Raw genomic sequence first — 20,950 nt, 5'->3', positions numbered from 1 at the left:
GATTGTGGCCTGGTCTAAGTAATGTTGGAGTTTGTGGACTCAAGAGGCTTCCATAGTCTTGGCAGCTCATGACAAGAGCCTTGGATGATCACTGACGCCATAAATAAGAGTGTCAGTTGTTAAAATAACAGGAGTCACTGTGCACTTACTCCCCATGTAGGATCTCTATCCTTAATGTATTGTACTATAAGAATTACCGGTAAAACTAGTCTTCGAACAGTACTCTATACTTTGTGTTTCTGTGTGGGTGCAAACTGTTGAAATCTTTACTTAGTATAGAGTTGATCTTCTGTATATAAAGATAATTAAAAATGAATCCTAATGAAGAATGGGATGTTAGAGGGAGTAGGAGGTGGGATGGTTTGGGGATGAGAGGGTTGGGTATGGGAGAAGAACCACTATAATCCAAAAGTTGTACTTATGAAAGTTACATTTATTAAATGAAAGCTTTCTATAAAAAAAGAGGAAAGTGAAAGCAAAAAAAAAAAAAAGAAAGAAAAGAAAAGAAACCCTCAGCAAAGTGAAGAGGCATCCAGTAGCATGGGAGAAAATATTTGCAAATTATGAAACCAATCTAGGATTAATACACAGAATCTATAAAGAGCTCAAGAAAGTCAACAACAGCAAAACAATCCATTTAAGAAATGGACACAGAACTTGGACAGGCATGTTTCAAAAGACGAAATTCAGATGGCCAACAGACACAAGAAAAAATGCTCAGGATCACTAGCCATGAGGGAAATGCAAGTCAAAACCACAGTGAGGTTTTACCTCACCGCAGTTAGAATGGCTATCATCCAAAAAGCAAGAAACAATAAATGCTGGTGAGGATGTGGCAAAAAAGGTACCCTAATCCACTGTTGATGGGATTAGTACAGCCATGATTGAAGACAATATGGAGATACTTCAGAAAGGTGAAACCAGATCTACCATATGACCCAGCAATCCCACAGCTGGGAATTTACCCGAAGGAAATGAAGTCACCATATAAAAGAGCTCAATTCATAATACCTAAGATATAGAATCAACCCAGAGGTCCATCTAGTGATGACTGGATAAGGAAACTGGTATGCAGACACACACATGCACACACACACACACGATTAATATACAGAGTATACATAGGGTATATATGTATATAAAGTATAGGATACTACTCAGTTATTAAAAAAGAATGAAATCCTGTCTTTTGCAATGAAATAGATGCAACTGGTAACCAAAATACTTAGTGAAATAAGCCAGTCCCAAATAGATAAATACCATATGTTTTCCTTGATCTGTGGTAACTAATAGAGTACCAAAAATATTATGTGTAAGAGTGAAATTCACATTTTGAGATTCAATGATTGTTTATAGCCCTTGTTTCTACTGTTGAGGAAGAGTTTTTTTTTCCTTTTTACTATTTGTTGAACTCTATACTTAGTGTAGGGTTAATCTTATGAATATGAAGTAAACTGAAAGTAGATCATTGTAAAAATTCAGAGAGAGAATAAGAGAAGAAGGAGGAAGGGTGGGAGGGAGGGTAAGGTGGGAAGTAGCACTGTATTCTTAAGTCTGTACATATGAACTACATGAAATTTGTTTACCCTAAACAAAAAATTAAAATGTTAAGACTTACCTGAAAGAAATATGTGATAGTATTTTGGTAATACCTTGTGCAGTCACACACATTCAAAAGGCAGCATTTAAAATTTTTTAAGTCAATATACTTAAGAGGATGGAGCATGAGGTCAGACTTGCTGATTTCTAAACTTGTCGCTGTGTCACTATCTGTATTTCCTTGGTCAATTTGCTTGGCCTCTCTTAAGTTTCAGTTTCCTTTCTGCACAATAGGAATCTCAATAGTACTTATTTCATATGCTTGTTTTGAGGACCAAATGGAATAATGTTTATAAAGAAATAAACATAGTATCACATAGTGAGTACCCCATAAATGTTGATGTTTTTATTTAAATCAATATTTAACTTATCCAACAAAAATACTGGTAAATGGATACAGTAATAGAGAAAAATATCATGCAAGGCTTCATAATTCAGAAGGGGTTGGTTTATGCTCAGTTATACTCAGAATCAAGGGAAACCTACTGAATCCTCTTACACAAAGGGGTGAATGAGGCAGAAATCTTTGTTGGAGTTGCACTGGGAACAAGGGCTTGGGGTACCTGAAGATGAACCAACCATGGTATCAGCTTCCATTGGAATTGTCATTCTACTAGTCTAAGTTGAGGTTTCCTGCCAATGTGGAAAAGTTCTCCTCCCATGCTCTCCCATCCTTTATTTTGCTACCTGAGCATCCCTTCCTTTAGAACTTTGAGACCTCCAGGAACATGTCAGCTGCTTCGTGGAACTTGTGCCGGCTCCTGCAATCTTGGTTGTTTCATCTGATCCCTGAGAACATCTGGCATAAACTGCTAGAACAGGCAGTTCCTCTACAGCAGCTATCATTAGCTATATTCCTTTCTCCTCTGCCACACTTATTTAATGATAAGTCTGTCCTCTCCAGCTTTGTAGTTTGTACCCACTGTAACTCTGACACATCGGCACACAGTATTATTCAACACATTCATTTTCAGTGAAAGAGGTAATGTTTGTCTACCATTTCTTATAGCAAAAAACTTGTATCTAATTCAACCTCTGCATTCAGTGGCAAACTAGGAAATATGAGATGGGGAATTTTCTTGAAAAACAATGTATTTTACTGACGATTCTCAAGGAAGAGAAAAATCTCAATTTTGAATGTATTTGCTAACAAGTAAGATGCATCTTTTTTTTATTTCAGTTTAGGATTATTGCTATAGAAACCATAGAAAAATGTATATGCCAATTAGAGTTTTCTGTCAGCTTTTCAGTTTTTCCTCTCTCTTGACTTTTGTGGTGCTTCTCATCTCAGAAGGGGAAATGAAGCACCGGAAGAGAAGGCCCCACAGTGAGTCAGAGATCAGACAGGCTTCCTGTGAGTGAGGTGCTGTGGAAGGATCCCCGAGGCAGCCACGCTCACCCCTGAATCGTCTCACCTTTCCAGACTTCTTTCTCTTGAATATCCTCCCAGGCATAGACCCGCTTCTTTGTCAGTCTTGTTCTGTGTTCTTGGCCAACCCCAGAAAACCCAAGCACTAACCCCAAGCCCTTCATCTGGACTAAGCTTTCTCAGCTTCCTCCTTTCCTTACCCTCCCTCAGAGTTACTCACCTCTTCCCTATCACCATTCTCCCCCTGCAACTCCTACCTTTACAGAAACCCTTGAAGTCCTTGCTTTTTGAAACCAATACAGACCCTCTAGTTGATAAAGAACCCAAAGCATCCATCATCCAATTCCACCCACTAAGTACTTTCCACAGTAACAGGCAATTGGATTGACAAATTCATTCCAGTGGGAGATTAAGGAAAAGAAGAAAGGTCTAAACCAAGAAAAGCCAATATTAAGTATGCTTTCAACATTCAGGGTGGTATCTGCTTGGTCAATACTAACATGCTAGCAGGTTCACCAGAACGCGTCTCTACCAAGATTTGCCTTGGCCCTGAGAAGATGAGACAGAGTAGAAATTCCCTTCATGGTGAATCAGTTACATAAACATAGATTCCTAGATGTGGGTATTCAGTTTTGGCCAACCTAAAGCTTAACAAACTGTGGTGTCATCCTTTAGAAAAAAATAATACAGGTGTGAACATTCAGCCTATCAGTTAAGATGCTGCTTGGAATATCCACATCCCATATTGGAGTGCCTGGATTGCAGTGCTGGGTCCACTCTTGATTCCAACTTCCTGCTAATGTGTACTGTGGGAGGCAACGAGGATGGCTCAAGTAGTTGGACTGCTACCACGCTACATGGGAGACCTGAATTGAGTTCACAGCTTCCTACTTTCTTGTAAGGATTTGGAAAGTGAAGTAGTAGATGAGAGCTGGCTCTCTCTCTCTGAATAAGTAATTATAATCATAAATTTTAAAATTAGAAAAATATAAAATTACTATGGAAAATTAGGTACAAAAGAGATCCTTAATGAAAAATGAGGCGAAATTATGATATTTTTAAAAAGCTGAGAATTGTCCCAAATATCACAAAATCCAAACCCTTCCAGGAAGCCCTGAAGTGTGTTTTAGCAGCATCCAATAACTCTGAATGACTACAGTTTTTGAAAGACTGTTTGACCTCACCTCCCCATTTGCTCACTCCTAATCACTTCTTTTTTTTTTTTAAAGATTTATTTATTTATTTTAAAGTCAGAGTTACACAGAGAGAGGTGGAGAGGCAGAGAGAGAGAGAAAAAAAAAGAGAGAGAGAAACAAGTCTATCTGCTGGTTCACTCCCCAGTTGGCTGCAATGTCTGGAGCTGCGCCAATCCGAAGCGAGGAGCCAGGAGCTTCTTCCAGGTCTCCCATGCAGGTGCAGGGGCCCAAGAACCTGGGCCATCTTCTACTGCTTTCCCAGGCCATAGCAGAGAGCTGAATCAGAACCAGAGAGCTGAGACTTGAACTGGTGCCCATATGGGATGCTGGCACTGCAGGCGGTGGCTTTACTTGCTACGCCACAGTACTGGCCCCTCCTAATCACTTCTTAACCACAGGTACTCAGTTGTAGTACACACTACTCAACTGAAATTTTTTCTTCCACTGTGGTTATTGGTCACCAAATCAGATGGCTTTTGTTCATCTCTCATGTTCTTGATATTTAGCCATAGACACTCATAGTTGCACCTTCCTTCTCAAAATTGTATTTGTGTTGACATGCAGGAGGCTATTTTGTTCATAATTTCCCTACTACATGTGTTAAATCTTTCTCTTTATTGGTTTTACATCTTCTGTCCCTCTACCAAATTCAGTATAACCCAAGGCTCAATGCTCAGCCTTCTGCTTTTGTCAGTTCACATGCATCCCATCACCTCTCAAAGCTTCAAACATACAGATAACTAAAATCTGTAGCACTTACACTGACATCTCTTCAGGGAGTCAGTCCTGACAATTGGACATCTGCAAAACAAAGTTCTACCCCTGGATCTCAATTTTAATGCACTTTAAATTAAACTAATTACATGCATTCTCAAATGGCCTGATCTCAAATAAATACTGAAACTCAATATTTCTAGAATTAAATGTGTCATCTTCCCCCTTAACTATGTTTCTTTTAGGACTTTTCCCTTCTTTGTTAAGGGTTTGATCTAAGTGGATGAGTAGTAAGTCATAGTCTGTGTATAGGAAATGATACTGCCTGTCTTCTATATGTCTTTTCTGCATAAAGTAATTCAGTCTGTTCCTCATGAGAACAGGAAGTTGCCCTTAAGGCTTGACTAGGAGGAAAACATCTATAACCCACTGAATGAGGTTTGGTTTTAATTTAATTCTGTGTCTATCTTCAACTAGACTAGAGTCTCCAGGTCCACCAGAATAAGAGCATTTTTGTGTCAAATCATAGAGCAATCAAGAAAAACTACATAATAAAAAAAAAGCTCTTATTGTTCATAGAATTCCAGCCAATAAATGTGGAAGAAACAACAGCATGTATAAACTGTAATGCAAAAGTTACCAAAACATGGGATCTCATAACTTCAAATAAGCTTTTGAAACTTAGTAGCCAATAGTCCTAATATTTTGCTAATTAATTCACCAGTGGTATTGAGTACTGCTATGGGCCAACTGTTGCATGTCCTGAGGACTCCTGAGATGAGTTCTGGTATCAAAGAGCTTAGAGTCTGGCGGCATCAGATTTTTCTGAGCATTTCTACAGCAGCCCTTCCCTAAAGTAGCAAACCCGGAGGGGCCTGGCTAATTGTGCCATGGCAAGATGCTCTCCTAGGCTAATAGAAAGGTGGAGAGAAAAAAACTTAGTTAACCTATAACGAAATGCATCCCACTATGGCATGCAAAACCCTTCGTGAGATGCCCCCTTCAAAACTATCTCTTCGTGGTCTCCACAGATACTCTTTGCTCCAAACGTGCATACTGTTGACAGTGTCTGCAGTGGGATGGGAGACCAGGAGGAGCACCTGGCTCCTGGCTTTGGATCAGCACGCCGGCCACAGCGGCCATTGGAGGGTGAATCAACGGTAAAGGAAGACCTTCCTCTCTGTCTCTCTCTCTCACTGTCCACTCTGCCTGTAAAAAAAAAAAAAAAAGACAATGTTTGCAGTGGGTCAAGCCTGCCTACCCACCTCCATGCCTTTCCTTTTGTTCATAAGCAACTTTTTAAAGTTCATAATTGTGAATCCATGAGAATAAGTTAAATTTCTAGACTTAATTCACCTGGACCTTCCTATCAAGCCTTTTCTGTTCACCAAAACTGGGTTACGGTCCCGTTGTTGGTGTTGCCACAGCATTTTGTGTTTACTCCTTTCAGAGCACTGGTTCATGGAATTTTCTGTGTCTGATATTACCATCTCATGACTAACTTGTGATTGCCTTGGAAGCAAGGATTGTTTCCGCTTTTTCTGAATCCCTGGATGTAGCCCCAAGCCTAGTACATAAAAGCTGCTAAGAACATATGTTAAATGATGTGTAATTTTTAAAATATAGCTGTTTTTTTTCAGATTAAAAGTAATCTTGCACAGATTAAATTTTGAAGGAAAATTATTGGAATGATTTTAGAAAAAGGGCAAAAGATGTAGGGAAGGGAAAGTGTCGATTAATGGAAATATAACTGGAAGAAAATCAGAGATGGATTCTTTCATTACTGGACCTTAGGGACCACCTTTAGGCTCATATTACCAGTTTATATAGCCAGTGAGTGCTTTTGAGTTTCTCCTACAGAAATTAGCAGCTAGGAAATATAATATTAAATTTGACCTTTTGAGAAAAGGATATATCTTTTTAAACAGAAATCTGTCAATGATGTTAAATATCTGCACATGATATTCTGGAAATTAGGTTTGTTTCATAATAATGAGCTGCTTTGAACTGTGTGTTTAACATTTTGCAAAGGCACTGATTCTGAATCACTTGTTCTAGATTTGGATGAGGAGAGTTATGCAGATGTGCACAGAGAAAAGTATGAAACCTTACTGATAGATAATGAAACTTCTTGGTAGTAAAATCCTTGTGGTCTGCTTTAACAATTGTGAACCATGAGACTAAAATAAAGAAAAGCAAAGTGGGGGGGAGGGGGAGAATTTGATTGATTTAAATGAAAATAAAAATTTCTCAAATCATTACATAGAAATCAAAATCTAGAAAGCTAAATAATCCAGCATCACAGTCTCTGATCTTTCAATAATCTGTCAACTTAAAACCCCTCATGATCTAGTGTTGTGAAATGTTGCCCAGACTCCTCAAGGGACACATGGCTACGCCTACCACTGCAGCTATCGCTGCATCACGTATGCAATCTGGTGAAAATCCCACCATCCAAAGCCACCACCAGGGCAGTGCCTGACTCCTTGTGAAATAAAGAGAATTCTAGTAATTACCAGCGCATACAGTACATCTTCGTCTAATGTCACCTCTGGTATTTTACAACTCATCTTCTTACCATGACCTCTGGCTGATGGGAATGAACTGTTCTGTTGATGTGACCTGCTATTGGGAGACTCGAATCTGTCTCAGCATGCCTCCGTGGTACTCTGATATGCTGCTCATGGTCAGTGATATGATGTGAGATCATCACAAATCAGGTGGTGCAATATGTAAATTTTAGTTTGAAGATATGGTTCTTTATCTGAAGGCACCAAGATTGCTGCTTCTTCCAATTGCATTTATTACATAGAGTGTACATAGTACATCTTTTGTACTCTGAGTATTTAAGTACTTAGAAAGTGAATGATAAAGTTACCAGGGGAAATTCTGGAGAGACTGACATGAATGAGTAAATGAGTGAAAGAACAAAAAAAGCAAAAGAGAACTAGGACCTTTATCAGAGTATAATGAGGAGACAGAACTTGGCTATTGTCTTCTCTATTGCGTTTCAAGTATCACTGTTTTAGCACAGAATAGCACCCTAAATTTTTATTTAGTGAATAATTGAATAAATGGATTTATAAATAAGTAAAATATCAAGATGCCAGAATTTCAAGGTTAGAAGATTTTTTTCTGACATGACCCATTCTAATCTCAAATGTATAGAGGAAATTAAGTCATTTCAGATATTTTGTAATGCTCTGTCCTTGAAAATCTATCACAAAGATCTGAGGAAGGCTTACAGTCAGTGGTGTCACTGAAGTTGCTCTGTAAACAATCCAGAATCATTGCAACAAATGCTAAGTATTTTTGTCTTAGAACTCTAAGTGAAGCTTCTAAATTGTAAGCCCCTGTGGATTTGGGAATTGAGTGCACCCAGTTTGAAAACAGAAATGACAGTGGTTTTCTTTCTTTTTTAAAGATTTACTTTATTTATTTATTTGGAAGTCAGAGCTGGGGCTAGCGCTGTGGCACAGCGGGTTAATGCCCTGGCCCGAAGTGCCGGCATCCCATATGGGCGCCGGTTTGAGACCTGGCTGCTCCACTTCCAATCCAGCTATGGCCTGGGAAAGCAGTGGAAGATGGCCCAAGTCCTTGGGCCCCTGCACCCACGTGGGAGACCTGGAAGAAGCTCCTGGCTCCTGGTTTTGGATCGGCACAGCTCCGGCCATTGGGGCCAACTGTGGAGTGAACATCGGATGGAAGACCCCTCCCCACCCCGCCTCTCTCTGTGTAACTCTGACTTGCAAATAAATAAATAAATCTTTTAAAAGAAAAAAAAAAAGAAAGAGTTACACAGAGACAGAAGGAGAGGCAGAGAGAGGTCTTCCATCACTGGTTCACTCTCCAATTGCCCACAATGGCCAGAGCTGCGCTGATCCAAATCCAGGAGCCAGGAGCTTCTTCCAGGTCTCCCACGTGGGTGCAGGGGCCCAATTACTTGGGCCATCTTCCACTGCTTTCCCAGGCCATAGCAGAGAGCTGGAGCAGAAGTAGAGCAGCCAGGACTCGAACCGATGTCCATATTGGATGCCAGCGCTGAAGGCAGCAGCTTTACCGGCTGCGTCACAGCACCTGCCCCGACAGTGGTTTACAAGGAAATCTAAATACCTATAGAGATAGAGTTGACCTTAAGTTTGCAATTGCATCTGCAACCTCCCCGTCACAGTTCAAGCATCATTCATTCAACAAGTACTTACTAAACACATACTGTGTTCCCATCTGAGTGCCAGAATGCTGTGTTGAACAGGACTGAATCCCTTGCTGAGCTGTGAGCATACACATTGCAACACCCACCTCTCCTTTCCTGTCCCCATCCCCTGCATCCTCTGTATCTGGACTTCATGACCTTTACACCATTCCCTAGCAGGGGAAGGAAGAGCACTGATGACTCAGCTGAGTTCTGGAGATGCTCAGCTGCACCACAAAGGTTAAACAAAGTGCTGTCGTTACTTTCTTCAGATCCTTTGAAGGCTGAGGAATGAGTGTCCTTTAAAACAGCGTCACCACAAAAAAAAAAAAAAAAAAAAAAAAAAAGCATTGCCAACTCCATCTGCTTCTGCTAGAGTCCCACAGACAGGGAGGGAAGCCAAGTCTAAAGCTTTCCTGTCCTGAAAGGTAAAGTAGAAGTCTACTCGGGAAAATGACCTGACTGGTTAGCAACAAGCCCACCTTCTTGCTTCTATACCAGGAGGGCTGTCTTCAGCCAGCGTCCACTCCAGTAACTCCACAGGAATCCCAGCTGCAAAGTCTCTCTTGCAAAGCAACGTGCTAGTAGGCAGTGCCATAACCCTGGACCCAGATTCGGGGAAGTGTGAGCAACCTGGGCGAGAATCGCAGGGGAGACACCAGGCTCCAAAGCTCCTTGACAGCTAGCTGATACAATTGTGGGGAAGATTGCATTACAGAACCATATAGGACGATGCTCATACCGGTGTTGTTCTCAGTCGGTCCCCTAGAAACTCCTCATGGAGTTAACTCTGCATTAAAGTTTTGTTTTAAATCCCTATTTGATATAAAAGTTTAGATCTAGATTTAGGTGGAGAAGATGGACCCCAAATGCCACATGTGGGGGTGAAGTCACAGGCTCATCCCTCTGAAAGGCTCTCCCACTTCACCCACGTGGTTACCATAATCGCCACAATTAGCAGTGCTCCTCCCCGGCCTGATAAGGATACAATGCATTTCACTTGCGTGAAGGCACTAAGTTAGCTGAGCAAACTTACACTTTAGCCTTATATTTTCTCCAAGTTAATTTTGTTTCATTATCAAGGAGGAAACTCAAAGAGGTAAGTTTTGATGAAAGATAAAAAATAAAGACTGAAGAAATGGAGCTTTCTGACCAAGTATAGTAAAGCACCTGCAGTTAAGAATGTCAAAAATAGGGGCCAAGGCTGTGGCATATTAGGGAAAGCAGTGCCAGCATCCCATATGGGCGCCAGTTTGAGTTCCAGCTGCTCCACTTCCCATCCAGCTCGCTGCTATGGCCTGGGAAAGCAGAAGATGGTCCAAGTCACTGGGACCCTGCACCTGCGTGGGAAGAAGCTGCTGGCTCCTAGCTTCAGTTTGGCACAGTTGTGACCGTTGTGGCCAATAAGGGAGTGAACCAGCAGAGGGTAGAACTCTCTCTGCCTCTCCTCTCTCTCTGTGTAACTCTGACTTTCAAATAAATAAATAAATCTTAAAAAAAAAAGAATGTCAAAAATAGGAAAAATCTCTCGGGGTGGAAACAGATCACTTGACATAAATGTTGCCTGTGTGATTATCTCAAGCAAGTCTAAACACCTGGGGTCCAATTTGACTCACTTTCAGTATGAGTTAATAAGGAGTAAAATTAGGTTTCAAAAAAAAATGTTGAAACAGATATTGGTCAATAATTTCTTTACAGGCACCAACACTACAAATCACTAAAATCAAATAGGATATTGAGTAAGATGTCATAGGCATGGTCAACCCTTGAAGGCCAAGGACAGCCAAAGAACCAAGTGGATCTCCAGAGTGGTTAACAGAAGTACTAGGGAAAAGTAGTCTGTTTAGTATAAATTTGACTACGATAATATGCTACTAAAGGCTGCTTTATTTCTTTTGGTTTTCAGAAGCAGAACCGTGTAGGGAGACAATCTGCACTGAAATGCAGCAAACCACGGCTTAACCATGTATTCTGCACTTGCATCCCAGATTTTTCACTTGTAAGGTAGAAATAATGTCCACCATGCCAGGTAGTCATTAGAAGAAAATAGAAAGACCACTCTTATAAATTGGGTGTTAAATTGCTGTGTTTCTTTGCTACCTTTTGACCTGTTTACCCATCACCCTCTTCTGCTTTTTGTCGTCACCTGCAACAGGATCTCAGTCAGACCCACAACAGCTCTCCTACCTGGAATTCTCCTTGTAGACCTGATGATGCCAAGTACTTTGTAGACTTTTTTCTAAATTTATCTGATTTTTTTTCTGAATTAAAAAAACTCTGAAAAGATATCTATCAGTGGTTCAAAAAAGCCACCACTGCAAGTGTTTAAAATGGCAAACACCTTTGCACAAGGGATGGGACAGCAGAGGCTTGGGGAGGTGTTGAGCGTCACCTCACAGCTACCCAAAGGCAGGCCTTGTTGTCACTGAAACCTAGCAGCCACTTGGCTAAGCTGAAACCCGAGCCGGCCTGGATGGAAAGGAGAGAAGTGCCGGATTCCCTCTCCTCTGCTCTCAGCTCCTACGAGCGATTCCGGTGCCTCGGAAGCCAGCCCCTGAGAGTCAGGCCAGAACAGGGGAGGAGGAAGCACTAATCTGAGGGCAAAGGAGGTACAAAATGAATTTCCATTATCTCAGTTTCCAGCTGAAACCTATACCGCAGATACCAGCTAGTGTCTCAGTACATACTTGTGCAGGACACCCTGCGAGCAAGGCTGCTAGAGAAGGCAGCATTGGACAGTCTGAGGTCATGAAGGTGGAAGGCATCAAAGACTAAGAGATAAAAAGTCCAAGCATTTTAAAGTCCAGTATGTTTACCATAAAGAAGTTTCAATATGTTGTCCAGATATAAAACTATAAAATATATAGGGAAAAAGACACCCATGTGGAGAAAATCAAGATTTCTTAGGGACTGTAAGACAAGCTGCATAAATGCTGGAGCATACCACATTTTCCTAGAGAGGTAGACTTTATAGTCTAAAGCAGGCAAATTTCCCTCAAGCTAAATCATACTAAAGTCTGAAAAAGTCTAGCAGAATTTTGCAAGAAGTAAGGGAAGGGAAGGGCGTTTGATAAACTGATTATATAGTCTATGTAAAGACTTTATAAATAAGGAGACTTTGACAACGATAAAAAACACGTTATCAAAAAGATTTCCTCATTGATTTCACATTTTTTTCATGAAAACATATTGATCTTTTAATTCCACTTTCACAAGCTTTTTGAATTACTCTCATATGCATATACAAACATTGCCAGTGATACTTTGAAGAAAACATTTATGAAGGTGCAGTTTTTAAGAGAGTCGTCAGCCCAGTAATAAATAAAAGCATCAAAGAAACAGAAGAGAGTCCAGAACCAGATTCACCTTTCAGAGAAGTTTAGTTTGAGAGAGAGGTCTTATTGCAAATGCACAAGAAATTAAGCCAATGTTACTGTGTTATTAGTTATCTATTTTTACAAAAATCAAATTTGCTATCTCCCTCACACTACATGTAAAAATAGATTTTAAATGCCTTATGGAACTTAAGCACAATCACACTTCCTACTAGAAGAAAATACAGAACAGCAGTATTTTTAATCATACAGTGAGGTTAGTCTAGCGTGACAGCAAGCTATAAAGGAAAAAACAGATTTGTTTTAAAAAATTAAACATTTCTGCATGGAAAAAGTTAACTAACAGGTGACACAATAGGAAACATTTGTAATGCATGTTACAAACAGTTAGAGTCGCACCATATAGACAGCGGCCTTAAACCACAGAAGAGAAGACCACAGCTTAATTTTTAAAAGAATAAATCGTATTTTATAATTAACTGAATAGGGGCCGGCGCTGTGGTGCAGTGGGTTAACGCTCTTTCCTGAAGTGCCAGCATCCCTTATGGGCCCTGGTTCGAGACCCAGCTGCTCCACTTCCTGTCCAGCTCTCTGCTATGGCCCAAGTCCTTGGACCCCTGCACGCACGTGGGAGACCTGAAAGAAGCTCCTGGCTCCTGGCTTCGGACTGGCACAGCTCTGGCCGTTGCGGCCATCCGGGGAGTGAACCAGCGGATGAAAGACCTCTCTCTCTCTGCCTCTCCTCTCTCTGTGTAACTTTGACTTTCAAATAAATAAATAAATTTTTAAAAAATAATTAACCGAATAACTACAAATATCAATAAATAAAAATAAAACTGAGAATTTCAGTTTATCAAATATTTATTTAATAATAGTCCCATTAAATAACATTAAATAAAATAACATTTATTAAATACAAATTATAATAAGAGACCATTTTTACCTGCTAGTATAGCATTTTTAAATGAAACTGAATAGTGCTTACAGTATAAAGAAAACACTAGAATATGGTACAACTTTTAGAGAACAATTTGACAATAGCCATTAAAAATTATAACTTACAGCTTGTGCCTAACCCTTCAAATTCTATCCTAGAGAAACTAATTGCAGAATTTCAGGGTTTGGGGAAGAGCAAAAATTTTGGAGCAAGCTGAATGCCTTTTGGTAGAGAAATGACAGAAGAGGTGATGATCTCCGCAGGCAGTCATTAAAAAGAAGGGAGTGGGGCCTGGCAAGTTTTTGGCCTAGTGGTTGGTATGCCTGCATTCTACACTGGAGTACTTGGACTCAAATCCTGGTTCTAGCTCCTGACTCCAGCTTTCTGCTGATGCAGACCCCACAAGGCAGCCGATGATGGCTCAAGTACTTGGATTCCTGCCACCCTCATGGGAGACCTGGATTGAGTTCCAGGCTCCTGTCTTTGGCCCAACCCAGTCGTGATTGTAGTGGGCATTTGGGGAGTGAACCTGCAGAATGGAGTACTCTCTCACTCTTGTTCTTGCTTTCTCCTTCCCAAATCAGAGAGAAAGAGAAAGAGAAAGAGAGATAGAGATTTGTATGTATGGAGGAGGAGCAGATATTCATATTGCTGTATTGAATCATTAATTCAAAGCATTTCTATTGAGCTCCAGAATAGAAGTAGAACTGAATCTAATTGCAGAACTAGAGAGATGGGGTGGGGGAAGTCTAGGAAATAATTAGAGCAGCTACTGTGAAGGCAATGCTAAAATCTGTAGTTGGAATGATTGATTCATCTCTTTCTCATGTACCCAATACCCAATGGGTGGACCTGAAAACTTTACTACCAAAACATGTATCAGAATTTCCCCATTTCCCTCCAATTACCATTCTGCAATGCTTTTCAGTGGCTTCTGTTGGTACTAACAACGAAACCTAACCTTTCTCATGCCAGCCAGCAAAGCCCTCGCGGATCCATGCCACAGCCTACCTCTCCAGCATCATCATTTCTTGCCATCCTCCATTGCAACCACACAATTCCTAATTCTATCCTACTACCCGCCAAACTTATCCCTGTGATGGGACAACCTCTCTTGCTTTGTTGGTTTTCAACAAGGAGAGAGAAGAAGGAGTTTGGATATGATTGGTTGTCACAGAGACAAAAGGACCTACTGTGGATTAGACACTTAGAACCACTAGAAATATTGCCTTGTGCATTACAGTCTCACATAGTAATATATTGTTTTAACCAAAATACCAAAAGTAGGCCCCCCAAAATGTTTCCTGTATCTGGAATACTCTCTTGCCTATAATAACTACATTTACTTTTTTAGTGACACCACCAAAGAGAGACAGTCCTCTAATATAATTTTCTGTAATTGCTTTTTAAAACTTTGTCATTCTATTTTAATTCTCAATATAGTACTTAATCATTATCTGATCATCTCTGATGATGTATTTATTAGCTTGTTCATTTCTCTCACACATACCCCTCTGCACAATGAGCACATAAATCTAAAGGGACCAAGAAACTTGCCTGTTTTGTTCTTGGCACCTAGTAGGTGCTTAATAAATTTTTTGCTGAATAAGTGAAGAATGTCGGGGCCGGTGCTGTGGCGTAGCGGGTAAAGCCGCCACCTGTGATGCCAACATCCCATGTGGGTGCCGGTTTGAGTCCCTGCTGCTCGACTTCCTATCCAGCTCTCTGCTATGGCCTGGGAAAGCAATAGTAGACCTCTCTCCCTCTCTGCCTCTCCTTCTCTCTGTGTAACTCTGACTTACAAGTAAAATAAATAAATCTTTTTTTTATTTTTTTATTTTTTTTAACTTTTATTTAACGAATATAAATTTCCAAAGTACAGCTTATGGATTACAATGGCTTCCCCTCCATAACGTCCCTCCCACCTGCAACCCTCCCATCTCCCGCTCCCTCTCACATTCCATTCACATCAAGATTCATTTTCGATTCTCTTTATATACAGAAGATCAGTTTAGCATACATTAAGTAAAGATTTCAACAGTTTGCTAATAAATCTTTTTTTAAAAAATGAAGAATTATTGAGATTACCATGGAGCAGCGTGAACCTTCTTTGGGTAAGATTCCTCAGCAGACAAACCTGGCCTGAGATCCTGGCTCTGCTACTTTGTGACCTTGGGAAAGTTACTACCATCTCTGAATCTCAATCCTTTTTTTTTTTTTTATAAAGATTTTCTTTATTTATTTGAGAGAGAGAGAGAGTTACAGACAGTGAGAGGGAGAGATAGAAAGTTCTTCTGTGCGTTGGTTCATTCCCCACGTGGCTACAACAGCCAGAGATGCGCCGATCTGAAGCCAGGAGCCAGGTGCTTCTTCCCGGTTTCCCATGTGGGTGCGGGGACTCAAGGACTTGGGCCATCTGCTGCTGCTTTCCCAGGCCACAGCAGAGAGCTGGATTGGAAGAGGAACAGCCGGGACTAGAACCAGCGTCCGTATGGGATGTTGGCACCACAGGCAGAAGAATAGCCTACTGCATCAGGCGCGGCCCCTCAATCCATTTTTTGACTTACAAAGTGGAATTAGTGATACTTGACTTACCGGGAGTGGAGGGTTATTGTGAGAGGTACTAAAAATTGTGTAGGGTGCTTTTCATGCTCCTGTCAACAAGGGATTACTATTGTTATTCATACGCTTCAGAATTTTACTCAGACCAAGAATAGATTTTGTAAAAAGTGTAACATTGTTTTTAAGTAAAAAGTTGATCTTCTCACTCATCTGTGAGCCTTAAATGTAAACTTAAGTATACTCACACTCACTTTCCTTTCAAAAGTAAATCTGGCTACTTGGCCATATTCTTCTGCTGGCTACGTATCTCTCAGGGTCTTTTGGAAAGTTCAGAAGAGCTCATTGGCCTGCCCAGTCAGCAGCATCAAGGAACCCAAGAACAGAGAGAGGACTACAGGAAGTATGAACTGCCTCAGTTTCCTACACAACTTTCATTTTTTCATCACCCCTCCCAAACTCCTTCCAAAGCCCCTACAATTTCTTAGAAGCCAGAACACAAGCCACCAAATGATGCAAAGAGGATGCTGAGGTTTAGACAAGTCTTCACTGCAGCTCGCTCTGAGAGTTCTGTTTAACACCTCCTGTCTCTTTCTCACCACCCGGTCAAGGCTGTTGTTTATTCTTAATGAACCAAGGGTGAGGAGAACAAACATATTTCACATCTTCAGAAGCTCCAGTCTCTTCCACCTATACTCTTTTTTTTTTTTTTTGACAGGCAGAGTGGACAGTGAGAGAGAGACAGAGAAAGGTCTTCCTTTTGCCTTTGGTTCACCCTCCAGTGGCCGCCGCGGCCAGCGCGCTGCAGCCAGTGCACCGCCCTGATCTGATGGCAGGTGCCAGGTACTTAACCTGGTCTCCCATGGGGTGCAGGGCCCAAGGACTTGGGCCATCCTCCACTGCACTCCCTGGCCACAGCAGAGAGCTGGCCTGGAAGAGGGGCAACCGGGACAGAATCCGGCGCCCCGACCGGGACTAGAACCCGGTGTGCCGGCGCCGCAAGGCGGAGGATTAGCCTAGTGAGCCACTGCGCCGGCCTCCACCTATGCTCTTTAATCTCTGTTTCGAAGATCTAGAATCTTAGCTCGTATATGTAAGGTTAGAAAAAAGTTTTTTGTAGCTTCCTAAATCTTGCCTTCCAATTAAGGACAACTCCTAGAACTTTCCTTCCCAGAAAACATGTACCACGTTCTCTTCCAGAGACTAGAAATACTGCAGTAGTGGTGTTAAGGTGAAGTATATGAGAAGACTGAGCCCTAAACCCAATGCCATTTCAGAAAAATCCTTGTCCTGAGAAACATCTGAGATGGCCAAGGATGCCTATCCAACATTCTAATCTCCTTTGCAACGTTTCTTGGCTTGCATACGATGTCTTCTGTGTGGACACTTTATGCACTTGATAACATCAAGGGTTTTCTTACTTCACTCATCGTCTTTGAAGTGGTTCACTCACAGAAAGCCAGAGCAGCTACATAAGAAACAAGAGGTTGTATCCCCTCTGTGACAAGCCGTGCTGGAGGAGGGGATTCCCTCCACAGGTCACATCTCCTGAGAGGACCTAGTGTTCACGGAAGTGTTTAGCTATACGTAAGGATAACACTGAGTTTAAGTGTTCTGTTCCCTAAATCAAACATTTAAATACCACCCTATTTAACTGTATTACAAGCTACAAGGTAAGCATCTAAATGGCTAGTTATAGTAGGCAGTGAATCTAAAAGGTACTGAATATGTTCAACCTATTTAACATTTATTCTAACAAAAAGCCAGAAAAATGAGAGGAAATTTTAAAAGACTGTGTCAATGGAAAGTAATATTTTTTGTTTTTAGATCTCAGAAAATGAGATTATATATTTGTTGTTCTTAATTGGCATTTTTTGGTGGATGGAATTTTGTATATGCTAGGATTATGGCTGATCAACCTTGTAGAAATATTAAGCAGCAAGAATTTTTGTGGCAATTACTCTATCCAGAAAGTCATGGAGAAATACTCATATAACTATTCCACTAACCTACTTTCAGGAATACCTTTCCAAAAACTCAGAATGCCTTTATTCCTTTGGCTTAAAAACATTCCTATAAAGACATAAGAATAGGAATTGGCTTCCTCATTTCTTAGAAGAGACAACTGAATCTTAGCATGTTAAATGTAACTTACTTGAGGTCATGTACATAGCTGGTTGTGTAACAGAGGCCAAAACTAGGCCTCTGGCTCCAAGTTCAATGTCTTCTCACCTTATTATACACAGGATGCTATTGGTGGCAGAGGGACCATAAGAACAACTCATATAGTACACAACAGAATGACAGAGATGGGGGCGGGGACAGGATAGATGGAGGAGAGAGGTATACTAGTAACTTTCAGAAAGTAAAGAAAAAAAAGTCCAAGAGTAACTCTCCTTTGAAACTAAGACCTCTATCTATAAGGTCATTGTCTTAGTCTGTTTTCTGTTCCTATAACAAGATACCACATGCTGGGTAACATAAAGACAAGAGGTTTGTTCTGGAGGCTGGAAAGTCCAAAGGCATAGATAGTGCAGGCATCTGAAGAAAGCCTTCATGCGGTGTCCTATCAGAGAAGGTGAAGGGCATGTGGAAAAGAAAACATAAGGTAGAGCAGCAGCAGCAACAGCAGAGAGAGAGAGAGAGAGAGAGAGAGAGAGATCTTGCATCTACTGGTTCACTCCCCAGATCCCCATAGAAGCCAGGACTGGGTCAGGCCATAGCTGGAAGACACTTGAAGCAAGGCTCATAGATACTCTATTTCCAGTTGGTTTTATGTATGAAAGGGCAATAAGCTACTGTCCAGGATTATAATGAAATTTGAACAAATAAGGGATATGAGAAAGATTTATAAACTATAAAATACTATAGGAATATCAGGAAGCAAGGGAAATCATAACCAATGTGTGCAAGTTACAATAAGGAGGATTTTAACAAAGTCTAAACAAGACCTTTCCAAACGATAGTATATTTCATTGTAGAAATGGACTCTCTTAGAGCTCAGAGCACCCCCTCTCCAACAAGTGTTGAGACAGAGGCTTTGTGGCTTCCTGTTGGAAATGTGGTGATGTGAACCTCTGCCATGGAGAGGAGGGGACTTGTTATCATGTCTAAGACTACTTTTGAATTCAAGATCTGTAATGAGTGATATCTGGCAACTGGTACAGCTTCAAATTTATATATGATTTCAGTACACATGGTTTTCCTTTCTTATTAAGACTGTTACAAAGAAGTTATATCCTTGAACAGAGCTCATGCAGAACCCAAAGACTGGCTGGCCTCTGTGTTTTTGACTCTCCAGTGATGGACAGCCCTTTTTGGAATAAAAAACTGTAATGTATGGGAGAAAATAGAGTTCTCTGCCTCCATCATAGACTGTGGCCACCACTTGACACTCTCTGATGCTTTCTCTTGTCTAACCATTCTTCACTGCATATTCTTTTTTTTATTATTTTTTTTATTTTTATTTTTTATTTATTTATTTATTTTATTTTACTTTTTTTTGACAGGCAGAGTGGACAGTGAGAGAGAGAGACAGAGAGAAAGGTCTTCCTTTTGCCGTTGGTTCACCCTCCAATGGCCGCCGCGGCTGGCGCGCTGCGGCCGGCGCACCGTGCTGATCTGATGGCAGGAGCCAGGAGCCAGGTGCTTTTCGTGGTCTCCCATGGGGTGCAGGGCCCAAGCACCTGGGCCATCCTCCACTGCACTCCCTGGCCACAGCAGAGGGCTGGCCTGGAAGAGGGGCAACCGGGACAGAATCCGGCGCCCCGACCGGGACTAGAACCCGGTGTGCCGGCGCCGCTAGGTGGAGGATTAGCCTAGTGAGCCGCGGCGCCGGCCCATTTTTTTTTTTTTTTTTTTGACAGGCAGAGTGGACAGTGAGAGAGAGAGAGACAGAGAGAAAGGTCTTCCTTTTGCCGTTGGTTCACCCTCCAATGGCCGCCGCGGCCGGCACATCGCGCTGATCCCAAGGCAGGAGCCAGGTACTTCTCCTGGTCTCCCATGTGGGAGCAGGGCCCAAGCACCTGGGCCATCCTCCACTGCACTCCCTGGCCACAGCAGAGGGCTGGCTTGGAGGAGGGGCAACTGGGACAGAATCCGGCGCCCCGACCGGGACTAGAACCCGGTGTGCTGGCGCCGCAAGGTGGAGGATTAGCCTATTGAGCCGCAGCGCCCGCCTGCATATACTTTCACACAGAAAATATTTGTCTCTTTTTATTGTCTGTGTATCAGCTCTCTATTAAAATATAGCTTGATAAGGGGTTCTGTTTATCAGTGTGTCCACAGTAGTTAGGGCTCTTTATGCTAGACATTCAATAAAAACTTTTAAAAATGGATAGTTGAATGAATGAATGAATGAATGAATACAAATGATTATCTTACTTCAGGTACTAGAATTTTGTGTGGCACATTTAAGGAAATGTGGCAAATTTGGGAACAGTGTTGATGTCTAACACTTGATTTTAGGAATAGTTTACATTATGTGTGTTGTAAGGCAATATCTCTAATAGTGCAATTTCAATAAACTTTGCCTATACACAAAAACAGCCACCTCTGTGGTAATTAAGGTATCCCACAAGAGGATGGCAGGAACCCTAACAGCACATTCACTGCCTGAATCCAGTAAAAGCCAGCAAACCTGCTGTCCTGTGAGCTGTCCAAGTGTGAGGAGTCAGATGGGTCAATGGGTAGTCAGGGGAGCCCAGTGGAATTTGAGATGTAAAATATTTGCTTTCTTCCCCAAAACAAGGACAGTCTGCCCTCCTTCCTTCAGAATCTCCAAATTTACCATGAGAATAGCAAGGGGGTTCTTCCTGAGCTCACAGCTTCTTGTGAACACAAGCAAGCTGTCCCACCCTTAGCAAGCCAGACAAGATGGAGAATTGTAAGTGAGGTCTTTTGATTATTTTTGTCCCTCCCTGATAACTGAATGGCAATCTGAATGTCAAGTTTTTTTTTTTTTCTTCGAAATTGTACTTAAAGCTGACTGCTACCTGTCCCTTTGGGTTTTCCTCTCTTGGAAGCCCCCCTTCAGGCCACTTTGGCTGG

Source organism: Oryctolagus cuniculus, chromosome 7 (genome assembly GCF_964237555.1).
Source record: "Oryctolagus cuniculus chromosome 7, mOryCun1.1, whole genome shotgun sequence".
In the NCBI taxonomy this organism is placed as follows: domain Eukaryota; kingdom Metazoa; phylum Chordata; class Mammalia; order Lagomorpha; family Leporidae; genus Oryctolagus; species Oryctolagus cuniculus.
The sequence above is the reverse complement of the archived record's forward strand: the minus strand, read 5'-3'. Positions refer to the sequence as shown.